The 11,891-nt window shown below is 44.4% G+C and overlaps 1 non-coding gene across 1 annotated transcript; it reads right to left on the minus strand.

Moving 5' to 3' along the window:
* Positions 1 to 11,461: 11,461 nt before the first annotated feature.
* On the minus strand, positions 11,462 to 11,568 carry LOC140733827 (U6 spliceosomal RNA). The gene has a single exon (XR_012100382.1). It is a non-coding gene; the product is annotated as a U6 spliceosomal RNA (small nuclear RNA).
* Between the last annotated feature and the right edge of the window lie 323 nt (positions 11,569 to 11,891).

Raw genomic sequence — 11,891 nt, forward strand, 5'->3', positions numbered from 1 at the left:
TCCATTTGAGCAGCCTCCAACCTAATAGCAGAAACATCAATTACTCAAACTTCCAGTAATGCCTCCACCCCTGCCTTCGCCATTTCCCATCCCTTTGTTCCTCTGTCATGTTATCTCCTTCCCCGCCCATTGACTCCCTCTGGTGCTCCTCCCCCCTTTCTTCTTTCTTCCATGGCATTCTCTCTCTTTCACCAATTAACTTCCTAACTCTTTGCTTCATCCCTCCCCCTCCAAGTTTTACTTATCGCCTGGCATTTCTCTCTTCCCTGCCCCACCTTTCAAATATACTCCTCAGCTCTTTTCTCCAGTCCTGCCGAAGGGTTTTGGCCCGAAACGTCGACTGTACTTCTTTCTATAGATGCTGCCCGGCCTGCTGAGTTCCTCCAGCATTTTGTGTGTGTTGCCCAGATTTCCAGTATCTGCAGATTTTATCATGTTTGCGAACTGTCTAGGAATGACTAGTTTAGTTCAATTTAGTGCTGTAGCGTTCGTTGGCTACTGTCCGCAGAACTAGTCCGCCCCAATCAAAATCGCAGAAAGAAACAATATAAAAGGAGTAACCAAAACCAGAAAAACATATAACATGAACTGCAGAGTACAATCCATAAACCGTGTCAATTAAACCTTGCCGAGACCCAAGACTCTGCACCATCTTCCAACAGCATCGAGTGAGCGGGAGGGAGAGGCCAGTCAAACACAGGCACTTCCTGTGGGGGCAACGAGCGAAAGCAAGAGAGAGAGGCTGGTCAAACACAAATATGGTAGCCATTATAGAGACCTGGTTGAGAGAAGGGCAGGACTGCAGCTCAAAGTTCCTGGGCTTAATTGTTTCAGACGCAATAGGGGATGATGTAAAATGGGTAGTAGTATTGCTCACTGGTTGAGACAACATACTGGCAGGTTCAATAATAAAGGGCAACATATATAGAGCTCAGAAGTAAAAATGGTGCAATTACTATGACGGGGTTTTACTTTAAGATTCCCAAATGCCTATAGGAGACAGACAAAGATATGCAAACAAATCATGAAAAGATGTACAGAGTTGGTGATAATAACTTCTGCAGTATTGACCGGGACTCCCTCAGAGTCAGGAGTTCAAACAGAGCAGGATTTGTTAGGTGCATGCAGAGGGTTTCTTAAATCAATATGTAAATATTCCAGCCAGGGAAGAGACAGTACGAGACTGGGGAGAGTCCCCAGGCCAGGTGATCAAAGTTTCATTCAGGGAGCATTTTGGGAACAGTGATGATAACGCTGTAAGTGTAAGGATAAGAGTGGTCCTTAAGTAAAAGACTAATTTGGGGGAAAGCTAATTACAACAGTATCATTGGTATAAAAATTGAAAAGTAGATTCCCAGTCATGACAGTACCTCCCTCGCTAAGAGATTGAGAGAGAAGGATGCCAAGTTCCAGGAACACTGGGTAACAAGAGATATTGTAGGTTTAATCATAAAGAAAAGGGAAACATATGTGAGATTTAGGAAGGTGAAATCATGAGGAATATGAAGGAAGCAAGAAAGCTTAAGCATAGAATTTAGAGGGTTAAAAAGAACCATGAAGTTATTGACAAGTAGTATTATGGAGAATCCCAAGGTATTATATACACGTATTATGTATATAAAATATTTGGATGAAAATATAGGTCTGATCAGTAAGTTTACAGACAACACAAATTTTGACGGAATTGCAGATAATAACATAATGTCTTGAGCCTTGCTGGCCTGTGCACCTGGATTTGTTCATTGTTGTCTTATCTCGAGTCGTTAAGCCCTTGTGTTTTCTGTTTAACTTTCTCAAGCTTATTTTGACTGGCACGGATTTTTTTGCATAGTGATTATTAATAACAGACTCCTGATTAGTGCTCATTGCAGGGTCCTTGTGTTTCGAGAAAGTTTCATCTCACAGTGTCGCTCAGCCGAGCCACCGATGTTCAGTTGGAATTCTTACAAATAAACTTTTGTTCCTGTCTCTGCATGGGAGTCTGTTGGTCCTCTGCACCTGGGTTCAATTGTTTGTCAGTGCTCACCATGACAGTAGGACCCCACCGTAAATGGACCCAGCGGAAGTTCAACAGAGGCTTGAACATCAGTCGGCTGTAAGTGAGTATGCCTTCCATTCTCAGAGCTTGTCTTGAGACTACGTTCAAGTTTCCCCAAGGCTACCTTCCAAGTTTCTCAAGTCCATGTTCCAAGTCCACATTCCAAGCTTCATTAGTCTATGTTCAAGGTTGTCGAGTTTTCCTGAGTCTCCCATGGCCCTCCAGGTTTCTGAGGATTATCCCATGTTCCTGAGTTTGATTCTCTGTTCACAAGTTATAAGCAATGTTTTTGAGTTGACCAGTCCTGCTTTGAGATCTCCAGGGCTCCCTGGGCTGTCAGGTGCTGGCCTTGGGGTGGGGGGGGGGGGGGGGGAAGGTGCTGTCATGAGACCTGTGGGTCTGTGCACAAGTATTTGTTAATTCTTTTCTTATCTAGAGTCATTAAGTCCTTGTACTTTCTGCTTAATCTTGCCAAGTTTATTTTGACTGGCACGGGTTTTCCATGTACTGTAATTATTTAAAGCAGACTCCCAATTAGCCCTTATTGGCGGGGCCCTTGTGTTTCAAGACTGTTTCGCCTTGTGGTGTTGCTCAGTTGACCGACTGATATTATTTCTAGGAATAAAATTTCCTATGAATAAAATCTATATTTCTGTCTCTACTGTACGTGGGAGTCTGTCATTCCTCCGCACCTGAGTTCAGTCATTTATCAGTGTATACCCTGACACACAGGTTGTCAACTTGTGCAAGTGGATATAAATCAGCTGGAAATTGGATGGAGAAATGCCAGATGAAGTTTAATTTATCAGATAGACAGATGTGAAGTGGGTGCATTTTGAGAGGTTAAATGAAGAAAAAAGTAGACAATAAATAGCAGGAGAATTGATGTACAGAGGGATCTTGAGTCGTAAGTCCAGAGCTCTTTGAAAGTAACATGTGAATAAGGTGGTGAAGAAGGCTTTATTTGCGTTCTTTCATTGGTCAGAATGTTGAATATAAAAGCTGGCAAGTCATGTATTGCAGCTACATGAAATTTAAGTCAGGCCACATTTGATTATTGTGGTCATCCTATTACAGGAAAGATGTAGAGGCTTTTGACAGGATATTGCCTGAATTAGATAGCATTAGCCAAATTGAAAAACTAGACAATCTTCTAAGAATGTTAGAGACTCAACACTGATATGATAGAAGTACATATTGAGAGATAGAGATAGGGTATATTGTCAGTCATTTTCTCATGATAAAAGTGTCAAATACCAGAGAGCTTAAATTTAAGGTGAGGAGGACAGCTTAAAGGAAATTAGGAGGGAAGTAGTTTATATGGAGGTTGGTAGGTGCCTGGAACACTTTCTAATGGTGAAAGCAGATACAATAATAGCATCAAAGAAACATTTAGACAGACTCTGGAACAGGCAGTGAATAAAGGGATAGGGACTTTGTGGAGGCAGATGAGATTTGTTGAGTTGACACAGTTATGATGGGCCAAAGTACTGTGATATTGCTCTGTATTTGAAAGTGAAATCCCATTGAACTGGTTGAGGATGTTAGTGAAATTTGTTATAAATAGCATTTCAAAACAGAAACTTCGAGTAGTGAAAAGTCAAACATAAGTTCAAGCTTATTGTCATTCAACCATTCACATGTATACAGCTAATTGAAACAATGTTCCTCAGGACCAAGGTGCAAAACACAGTACATACTGTATATCACAAGCAGCATGTAATATAATATTCACTCAATAATATTACAGATAATAAAGAACTGTTCTGTAGATGTACGTAACATAAAGTGCGTTTACTGTACAGTAAATAGTTAAATACACATGTCTGATCCAAATAAGCTCTTTAACTTTGTTTATTAGTTCGAATCAGTATAATCCATTCAATGATCTATCTCCTGAGATTTTATCTGTCACTAAAAACCCTTGGACACTGAGTTCTCAGGATTATATGCAGATGAGTTATAATAAGATGGAAAATAGCGCAATTCACCATTCAGGCCATCAAATATGCATTTAGACAACATCCTGATGTGATATGAAAAGCTTAGAAAAACGTCAGTATAATCTTTGCATTAACTGATACATGAGGGGTGATTCATAAGTTCGTGGCCTAAGGTAGAAGGAGTCAAGTTTAGAAAACCTAGTACATTTATTTTTCAAAATAGTCCCCTCCTACATTTACACACTTAGTCCAGCGGTCGTGGAGCATATGGATCTTGGACCTCCAGAAAGTGTCAACAGGTGGGTGATTGATAAGTTCGTGGCCAAGGGTAGAAGGAGATGAGTTATACAACTCTTGTTACATGCATATGCAGTTCAACTCTGACTGATAATGCAGAGAGTTTGAACTTAATAACTCATCTCCCTCTACCTTAGGCCACAAACTTATCAGTCACCCCTGTTGTGGACACTTCCTGGAGGTCCAAGATCTGAGTGCTGCACAACCACTGGATTAAGTGTGTAAATGTAGGATGGGACTATGTTGAAAAATAAATGCGCTAGGTTTTCTAAAATTGAATCCTTCTACATTAGGCCACAAACTTATCAATCACCCCTCATAATTTCACTATGGCACTGAGATCTCTGCTTCACAATAGTTTTTAACAAAATTTGCATTTCTGATCAGAAGTTATTAAAAATATGTTGGAGCTTTGAAATTGTGTTGAATTTGACACATTTCCTTGTTTCTGGACATACATTGCATTAATATTTAACAATTTAGTAATGGGATAGCTATGCCCTATTTGTCAAAGTACTACTCCAACATCTTTCATGAGACAGTTTAAAATATGTGTGTTACACGAGGGCGATGGAGGAGAACCCAAGTGCGGGACACTGGCATGTCAACTCAATTGGGGAGCTGGCGTAGAGCTGAACGTAGAGCAGGAAACCAGAGGGATCTTGACAAGGAGACGGGATCCACAGGGACTCTCTAGAAACTAGAGCAGAACTTAGAACTAACGGTTCTAATTGGAACAGGAAACGAAGTATCATATGAGAATTGACCAACGAACTGACAACCTGTGATAGAATCGTCCTCGTATTTATTTCCCAGTCTCCGATGAAACCCAGGTGTACGATTATTGGGTAACTAGCAGCAATTGACTAAAATTAGGGCATAATCAGGGAGAAAGAAGTGTTAAAGGGGAACGGCCAACCGGAACCATGACAGTACCCCGCCCCCCTCAATGAGAGCCTCCCGGCGTTCCTCCAGGCCTGACTGGATGGTCCCGATGGAAGTCCTGGATGAGGGAAGGGTTTAGGATAAAGGAGCGGAGGACCCAGGAATGTTCTTCAGGACCATATCCCTCTGAGTCCACAGGTATTGGAGGCCCCTGCCCCGACGGCGCACATCTAGCAGTCATCAGACGGTGTATGCCAGATGGTTGTCGATGAGCCGGACAGGGGCAGGAGTCTCAGCTGGGGGACACAAAGGGCTGACAGAGACCGGTTTTATCTGGGACACATGAAAGGTTGGGTGAATACACATGGACTTAGGCAGCGTGAGGACGACCGCTGTGGGGTTGATAATCCTTTCGACCTTGAATGGTCCCAGGAAGCCGGGGGTGGGGGGGGTGAGTTTCCTAGGTTCGCATTTGAGTGGGATGTCCTTGGCGAAAAGCCACACCATCTGCCCGGGTTGGTACTCTGGTGCTGGAGTCCGGTGTCGGTCGGCCGTTTTCTTATTTCGGTTTGTCGATCTGAGTAGGGCCGTGCGAGTCTCCTCCCAAACCTTCCGGCACCAATCAACATGGTCCCGAACTGATGGTACCGCGATCTCTTCTTCCTGAGCGGGGAACAGCGGGGGTTGGTACCCAAGGGAGCACTCGAACAGGGACCTCCCAATGGCAGAGCTCACCAGGGAGTTGTGGGCGTACTGAACCCACGGGAGATGGTCGCTCCAGGTTGATGGGTGGTTTGCTGTAACACAATGTAACGTCACCTCCAGGCCTTGGTTGACCCGTTCCGTCTGCCCGTTCATCTGGGGGTGGAAGCCGGATGACAGGCTGGCCGTTGCTCCTAGGTCTCGACAGAAGGCTCTCCATACCTGCGAGACGAACTGGGGACCCCGATCGGAGAGGATGTCCACGGGGATTCCGTGGAGGCAGAAGACGTGGTGGACTAGAAGATCTGCGGTTTCCTGCAAGGATGGGAGTTTAGGGAGGGCCACAAAATGCATCGCCTTGGAGAATCAGTCTACCGCGGTGAGGACAGTTGTGTTTCCGTGGGAAGGGGGTAGACCGGTGATGAAATCTAAAGCAATGTGGGACCAGGGACACCCAGGTACAGGTAGGGGAGGGAGTAATCCTGCAGGTGGCCTATGGGAGGCTTTTCTACGGGCGCAGACGGAACATGTGGAAACATAGGAACGGGTGTCAGCGTCCATGGAGGGCCACCAGAAATACCTCTTCAGGAGGGTCAGTGTCCAATCGACTCCGGGGTGGCAGGCGAAGAGAGAAGTGTGCCCCCACTGTAGGACCTGTGAATGAACAGCATCGGGTACAAAGAGGCGATTTGGAGGTCCAGTGCCTGGGTCGGGTTGCATTCTTTGGGCCTCTTTGACTTTGGACTCGATCTCCCAGGTGAGGACAGCCACTACACAGGATGGTGAAAGAATGGTCTTGGGGTTGGGAAGATGCTCCTCGGAAATGTATTGGCGGGAGAGGGCATTGGTCTTCCCGTTCTTGAACCCCGGACGATAGGTGAGGGAGAACCTGAACCAGCCAAAAAATAATGCCCAACGGGCCAGGCGGGAATTCAGGCATTTGGCGGTCTGGATATATTCAAGGTTCTTGTGGTCTGTCCAGACGATAAATGGGTGTTCCACCCCCTCCAACCAATGCCTCCACTCTTCCAACGCCAGTTTGACCACTAGTAGCTGCCGGTTCCCCACGTCGTAGTTTCGTTCAGCGAGAGAAGAAGGCACAGGGATGTAGTTTCTGATCCGGGCCCGAACATTGGGACAGTAACCGCTCCCACTCCGGAATCAGAGGCGTCAGCCTCCACAATTAACTGACAGGAGGGGTCCGGTTGAATCAGAACGGGGGCAGATGTGAAACGCCTCTTCAGTTTGGCAAATGCTGAGTCCGCCTCGGAGTTCCAAGGAAAGGGGTGGCAGGTGAGGTAAGTTGGGTAAGGGAAGCTGCCACCTGACTGTAGTTTCTGATGAACCGGTGATAGAAGTTCTCAAACCCCAGGAACCGTTGGAGTTGCTTGTGGTCCGTGGGTTTGGGCCACCCCACCACAGTCTGGATCTTCTCGGGATCAGCTCTCACCTGTCCCCTCTCTATGATATAACCTAGGCAGCTGACCGAAGGGACGTGGAATTCACATTTCTCCGCCTTTACGAATAAGTTATTCTCCCCCAGCCTCTGCAGGACTTGACGGACATGGATCACGTGTTGCTGGGGACTGCTGGAAAAGATCAGGATGTCATCCAGGTAGACAAACACAAAGCGGTTAATGAAGTCCCTTAGTACATCGTTAATCAAAGCTTGAAAAACTGCAGGGGCATTGGTGAGGCTGAAAGGCATGACTAAGTCCTCGAAGTGGCCTAACGTGGTATTGAAAGCCGTCTTCCACTCATCCCCCTTCCTTATCCGGACCAAATGGTCGGCGTTTCGGAGGTCCAACTTCAAGAAGATGGTGGCTCCATGAAGTGGCTCGAACATCGAACTTATAAGAGGCAGTGGGTACCTGTTCTTAATAGTGATATGATTTAGGCCTCGGTAGTTGATACAGGGATGGAGAGAGTCATCCTTCTTCAAAGAAGAATCCAGCGCCCACCGGGGAGGATGAGGGTCGAATAATGCCCGCCGCGAGAGACTCACTAATATATTTCTTCATAGCTTCTTTCTCAGGCCGGGACAAGTTTATACAGGCGACTGTTAGGTAACGAGGCCCTGGGGAGAAGGTCGATAGCGCAGTCATACGGGCAGTGTGGAGGCAGGGAAAGAGCACATTGCTTGCTGAATACCTGTCCCAGGTCGTGGTATTCTGTGGAAACTCTGGACAAGTCGAGGGTTTCAAAGACGGGCGAGGTCACTGTATCCTCCCGAGGGGATAGGGCCGACTGCAGACATGTGGCGTGGCAAAACGGGCTCCAGCTGGCTATCCTCCTGGTAGACCAATCAATGCAAGGATTATGGAGGCATAACCAGAGGTATCCAAGTACTATCGGGGCTTGAGGAGAGGAGATTAGATTAAATTGTATCTGCTCCTGATGATTCCCAGAGAGGATCAAAGACAGTGGTGGAGTATGGTGATTGACTTGAGCCAGAAGCCTTCTGTCCAGTGCCCAGGCTTCCAGAGGGGTAGTCAACTGCTCCCGAGGAATTCCGACCTGGGCAGCTATGTCTTCATCCAACAGATTCCCCTCAGCACCGGAGTCAATCAAGGTAGTCAAGGACAGGGACTGTTGGTTGTAGGTTTCAGTAGCTTGGATCTGCATCCGGGCTTGGGGAACTGAAGGGAGTGTCGTCTGATTCACCAGAACAGTTGGAGCAGGGGCTACCCTAGGAGCAGACAGGGAAGAAAGGCTGGCTGAAGATGGTAAGGTGGGCCGTAGGATGACCCAAGGAGTGGGGTGATCGGTCTTTTCTCTCTGACGTTCTTGAAGTCGGTTATCTAACCTGGTGGCTAGACAGACCAAAGAGTCCAGGCTGTTTGCGTCATCCCTGGCCACTAATTCATCTTTTATCTTGTCAGAGAGACCCCTGTAGTACACTTCCTGTAGTGCTTCATCTTTCCACCCAGAGTCGGTGGCTAATGTCTGGAACTCTACGGAGTATTTCGCTATGCTTCGCGAGCCCTGACAGAGAGTCAGAAGGCGCCTAGCGGCGTCCTTCCCGCGAATGGGCTGTTCAAAAACCTTCCTCATTTCGGAGACGAAGGTGGAGAAGGAGGAACAGACCTCTGGCTGGTTGTCCCAGATCGCGGTGGCCCATGATGAGGCATCCCCTGGTAACAGCCCCATGATGTACACAAATTTTGATCTGTCCAAGCTGTACATACGTGGCTGTTGCTCAAAAACCAGAGAGCACTGCAATAAGAAAGCCCAGCACTTCCCTAGATCCCCAGCGTAGGGTTCTGGTTCGAGTACGCAAGGCTCTCGAGGTGATTGTGTTGCTGAGCCCAGGGGCGTAGCCATCCCAGACTGTGCGGTTTGGTCAGACTGGGTTCTTGGAAGGGACGGAGTAAGGGGAAGCGGATACCTGGTCAACCTGCTCACTGACTTTCTTTACATCCTTGGATTGGGCACTAAGTTCTTTCATGACTTCTCTGAGTAGTTGCTCATGTATGCCCAGTAGGGAGCCCTGGCTAACGAGGGCCTGTTGCACCGGGTCCATGTCAGTTGGGTTCATTCTGGCCAGTTTGTTCTGTTACACAGGGGCAACGGATGAGAACCCAAGTGCAGGACACTGGCATGTCGACTCAGTTGGGGAGGCTGGCATAGATCTGAATGTAGAGCAGGAAACCAGAGGGATCTTGATAAGGAGACGGGATCCACAGGGACTCTCTAGAAACTAGAGCGGAACTTAGAACTAACAGTTCTAATCGGAACAGGGAGTGAAGTATCACATGAGAATTGTCCATCGAACTGGCAACCTGTGATAGAGTCATCCTTGTATTTATTTCCCAGTCTCTGATGAAAGCCAGGCATACGATTATTGGGTAACTAGCAGCAATTGACTGAAATTGGGGTAAGATCAGGGAGAAAGAAGTGTTAAAGGGGAACAGCCAACCGGAACCATGACAATGTGATCAAGGCTCTCAAATGTCAAAGCCTAAAGTATAACCCAGAAAGTGCTGAAAACAGTGGTTCAGGCAGCAACTGCAGAGAGAGAAATAGAATTGCCAATCCAGGTCGACTTAAAGTAAGTTAATTCAACTTCTTGTTGACTTGTTCAATGAGATCGATTCTCCTTGAATAGGGCAATGAGAAATAAAGTTGCCTTGATAAAACAAATTGACTGATGTTGAGAAAAAGAAAAAAAGATCAAAGAGAACTGAATCGTGAACTGAAGAGCTTAATAATATCAGTCTAATTGCTCAGACATGTGAATGGCTAGCATTAAAATGACTGGAAGGAAATTTGACTGAGATATATACTCCAGAATGTTGTTTTTGACCTTGATGTGCCTTCATTTTCATTAAATTATAGACCTTTGTAGCATAGAAACCATTTTTTCTAAGAGTAATCCAATTCAACAACCCACCTTTTTCATTCCCCAATGCATTTTTGAAGACTGCTTCCACCATCATTTCAGGCAGAGAATTCTTGGTGACAGTGATGGATATCAACTAATATTGTCCTATTTTAAAGGTGTGAGCGCAATCTGTGAATGATAGTCTTACATATGATCAGCACAGGCAAGCAAAGATGATTTCCTATTCCATTAGTTTAAACTACTTGTTCATTGTTGGATGTAAATTGGATGAAATGTTTCTGTAACCTGAGAGCAAAGAAGAAGGTGCCCACACACTCTACATTTTTCTATCACACTTCATCAGAAACTAAGAAAGTAGCAATATAACCATATAAATTCCAGATGTACAATACCTGAAATAATCATTTGAGGGTAATCTAGAATATTTTATTACACAAATTTAACTACTTCCTTTAACATCATTGTTTAATAATACAAAACCATTCATACTTAAAATTTTAAAAATTCATAAAAATGATTATACAACGCATGGGTATCTAACAAAATCAGAAAGATTCTCCATAATATTAAACTTGTATTTTCTAAACAAGAGTGGGGTTATTCTGACAGTGCAGTCTTGTACAAAACGTTGAATGAGACCAGAACAACATTATTTTGTAAGCTGGTTTTGTGCTATAATTCTTGACTGATGAAAAATATTGATTTGAATTGTTGCAGAGATTAATGGTGCATTTAATAGAAGTGCATGTTATTCTAACAATGAAATAGAATAGTGCAAGAAATTATATGGACCTTATTATGCATGTTTTGATGATAGAGTTTCGAACTGACTGAATTGTTAGTGAAACAAGTTTGGAACTCACTGAAAGAGAAATTTGTCTTGACAGCTGCTTGCAAAGCTATAACTAATCAACAGCTTGATTCTGTTTGAAGTAAAATAAGCCAGGGTGTAAAATGGACAACCATTTACCGTCTCCTCATTTTCTTTGGGTGCCCAAGATAAATTTCACTCACGTCTGATTAGAACTTTGTTATATCTGTAAAGGAAATAAATCTATGAGCCAATTGTATGTTTTCATTAATCAAGTGCCTATCTTTGTAATCATGTCCAATGTACATATTACATATCAAATTTATCGTTTTTGGCTACAATTAGTAAGAATTTAGAGAGTACTGTACATATTTTTCCCTTTCTATCCATTTCTCTAAAAAAGCTACAATTATTAATCCTTTATTTTATTTTATTTTTTAAAAAATATGGAACGCTTCACGAATTTGCGTGTCATCCTTGCGCAGGGGCCATGCTAATCTTCTCTGTATCGTTCCAATTTTAGTATATGTGCTGCCGAAGCGAGCACGATTAATCCTTTATTAATCAAAGAATTCTGCTTATTGATATAATTATTGACCTAGCAATAATCAAATGCTGAAGATAATAAATATGTGTATACCCTAAGCACATTCTACCACAGTCCAAAGACTCACTCGTTAGTAGATAAATTGGTCACTGTAAATTGTCCTGTGCTTAGACGAGTTGTTGGGTGGTGCAGCTTATTGGACCAGAAGGGCCTTTTCTGCAGTGTATCTCTAACTAATAAGTAGTTAATAATTACAAATATCAATGCAATGATAGAAACATTGGTTATTAACTTCAAGGGAGGAATAATTGAAATGACAAAAG

Source organism: Hemitrygon akajei, chromosome 9 (genome assembly GCF_048418815.1).
Source record: "Hemitrygon akajei chromosome 9, sHemAka1.3, whole genome shotgun sequence".
In the NCBI taxonomy this organism is placed as follows: Eukaryota; Metazoa; Chordata; class Chondrichthyes; order Myliobatiformes; family Dasyatidae; genus Hemitrygon; species Hemitrygon akajei.